Raw genomic sequence first — 3,798 nt, forward strand, 5'->3', positions numbered from 1 at the left:
GTAGCCTGAAAGTGAACTGCAACTTACGTGCGGACGCATCTTTGCTGTGGAGGGGGCTGAATAAATCAACCAATTTTTGACATTTGGCCGTGTCTTCCTCCAGCGCCTTTTTTCTCTCTCTCCCTCTCGGCACCGCCTTGTCGAGGCAAAACCTCATTTTAACTCTCCCTCGCTGTGGAAACAGCCCCTGCTTGTAATAATGGCTGCAGCTCGAGCGGCAGAGCTGGTGGTGGGCGTGGTTTCAGCAGCGGAGGAGACCGAGGGGTGGTGTGCATTTTGGTGACGTAAAGAAAATGCACCAATCTTAACGGCTCACAGAAACCACGTGACACTGGGGGACTCTGTAAGGGTGGGGGCGAGCAGATCTTGCAGATGTTCATGGGATTTCATCTTTTCTGTGTTGGCAGGCTGAGGGGAGACCACTTTAAATATGTTAAAACAAGAAAACACGTGTTTTTCATAATAGGTCCCCCTTTAAAGATTTTCTAACAGTTTAGTTTGTTATGAACGTCAGAGATGTAGTTATAACACTGCATACTTGTGAATAATTATAAACATTGAAAAACGTACTTTTATATGAAAATAACCAGAAACAGATAGCTATAACATGGTATTTATATACTGCTTTAATGAACATTATTTTTATAGCCTATAAGCTATAAATATTATTTTTCTATTTTAATAAAATTAAATGTTTTTCTCTCATTTCAATTAAAACAAATAGGAATATTATCGGTTTTAATGACAATTATTGTACATCACAGCTAATTGTAAAATACATTGATTCAATTCGATTATATACAGGAATTACAGGCTATGATAATAATAGAAAAGAAAGAAAAAAACAGTGAGTGAGACAGGCAAGACAGCGACAACCAATGCAAGTGAGATGTCAACAGTGTATACATATTTCAAAACACAGACAACAACTTCTGAGCAAGTGGTTTGTTGAGCAGATATTGGAATTAATCTCAGATATTTGCATGAGGTCACTCTCTGTCTCAACTAAATAAATAAATAAATATATATATATATATATATAAATACAACAACACACCCCTCTCCTCTTAAAATAAATTCAAATAAACAATCAAACTTATTTCCTTATACAATTTATACAAAAACCATATGTCTTTGTAAAAGAGCATAATACAAAGTCTTTCAGAATAAATGTACGTATTTTTAACGTGTGACAGCATCCTGTATCATAACTACATCTCTGCCGTTTGTACAAACCAAACTGTGTGGAAATCGGGTAAAGAGTCTGGGAGTTATGAATGATTGTAGTCCGGGAGAAACCTTGCTCAGTAGAAATGATGCACTAAGACGCAAATAATGCCCTGTCCAAGATGGCGGCCGCATCGATCGGCGCCCGGTCCAAGATGGCGGCCGCGCCCCACCCCCCCTCCCCCAGAGAGCTGCGCGCGCATTCCAAACTGCACTCATCCCCCCCACCTTCCCCCCGCGGGAGCTCAACCCCTCCTCTCCCCTCCCAGTGCTGCTGCAGCAGTCTTCTCAGCGGCAGCAGTCCTGCTGGATCTGACTGAGACACAGTCTGATCACACATAAATATTCATTTAAAATCATGTCTAATGATTAGGTTTATCAAAATCACAGGACATTTTCAAAATACAGTAAACAATATACTGATGAAGTCCCATATGTCTATGACATTTATTGACAAAGACATAGCTTTTTACGTTATTAGTTCATTTTTTTAATTTTTAGAGTGACCAAGTTTTTCAAACATAATATGTTCCAGTGTATGATTTTTTACTCCTGTTGTAAGCTATCTGAAACTGTCATTTGATTTTCCTTACACAAAATCTTTGATTTTTAATTAATATTTTTCCAGAAATACAGAGTGACATAAAAATGCCAATTCCTTTCAAGAAATAACCACGATACGCGACACAGTCAACAAGGAACCTACTGCCAATCAAATGTGTCAATCGCATTAAGATTGGATAAACCAAACAGCAACTAAAGCACATAATTTGATGAAAAATGTATACCTGACCAAAAGGTGGCGCTATGGAGTTCATCCAAGATTGTCATATCCACTTGTTCAGAATGCAAGCCCGATTAAATGTATTGAATTTGGGTTCATTCTGACCAATTATGTTTAAGTTACAACAACTTTTATGTTCATGGCGAGACCCCGAAATTTGACAACCTCTGACAGCGACGCCCTTTGACACAAACTTACAGTTTTCTCTGTCACTCATCGTCAATGCCTTAATTCAATTCAATTCAATTTTATTTATATAGCGTCTAATACAACAGATGTTGTCTCTAGACGCTTTCCAGAGATCCAGAACATGAACATAAACATAAACATAAACATAAACATAAACCCCCGAGCAATTATTATATAAACAATGGCAGGTAAAAACTCCCTTAGTGGGAGAAAAGCCTTAAGCCAAACAGTGGCAAGGAAAAACTCCCCTTTAGGAGGGAAGAAACCTTGAGCAGGACCAGGCTCATAAGGGGGGACCCTCCTGCCGAAGGCCAGACTGGGGGAGTCAGGGACGTCGACAGCACACAGCAGGCAGGTGGAAGCAGCAGCGGGATGACCAGAGGTGGGGGGGGGGGGGGGCGTCAGCAGCACACAACAGTCATGTGGAAGCAGCAGCGGGATGACCAGAGGGGGGGGGGGGGGCATCAGCAGCACACAACAGTCATGTGGAAGCAGCAGCGGGATGACCAGAGGGGGGGGGGGGTGCAGGCAGGCGGAAGCAGCAACAGCAGACATCCACATAGGCAGGTGGAAGAAGCAATGGGATGACCAGAGGGGGGGGAGGGCCGGGAACACAGGCCAGAACGCAGCTCCTGAGGCTCCGGCCTGCAAACATACACAAAAGAGAAAAAAGGGGGGCCGGCACAAGAAACTACAGGAACAATGGACAAAAATGATAGCTATGAGATATTTATAATAAATAAAAATGGTAATGGAGAAGAGAGGCAGGGAAAAGGAGAGGAGAAGAAGGGTGAGAGGCACCGCCCAGCGGATCATGTCGGTGCCCCCCTGCAGCATAAGCCTATAGCAGCATATCTACCGCGAAGCTATGTTTGAGACTAACTATTATAGTTTTGTTCTATAGCTGCGACAATGACTACTGACTCTAACACACTAAAGTTTACACTACCTAGAGATTTACCAACACCAGCTAGAGGTTTACTTAACACTAACTATAAGCTTTACTAAACAGAAAGGTTTTAAGTTTAGTTTTAAAGGTGGAGGTGGTGTCAGCCTCCTTAACCCAGATTGGAAGTTGGTTCCAAAGTAATGGTGCCTGATAGCAGAACGCCCGCCCTCCAAATCTACATTTAGATACTCTAGGAACTACGAGTAAACCTGCACCCTGGGAGCGGAGAGCTCGGCCAGGAACATAAGGTACTATCAAATCTTGTAAATACTGCGGAGCTAAGCCGTTTTGGGCTTTATATGCAAGTAATAAAATTTTAAATTGAATTCTGAATTTTACAGGTAGCCAATGGAGCGACGCTAACACTGGAGAGACGTGGTCTCTCCTGCGAATTCCTGTCAGTACTCGTGCTGCTGCATTCTGGATCAGCTGGAGCCTATTCAGCAAATTACTTGGACATCCTGCTAACAACACATTACAGTAATCCAGTCTAGAAGATACAAACGCATGAACTAGTTTTTCTGCATCCCTCTGCGAGAGGATTTTCCTAATTTTTGCAATATTACGGAGATGGAAAAACGCTATTTTACAAACCTGATTAACATATGGTTTAAACGACAAATCCTGATCGAAAACAACACCAAGGTTT

This window comes from Cololabis saira, unplaced genomic scaffold, assembly GCF_033807715.1.
Source record: "Cololabis saira isolate AMF1-May2022 unplaced genomic scaffold, fColSai1.1 scf068, whole genome shotgun sequence".
Classification (NCBI taxonomy): domain Eukaryota; kingdom Metazoa; phylum Chordata; class Actinopteri; order Beloniformes; family Belonidae; genus Cololabis; species Cololabis saira.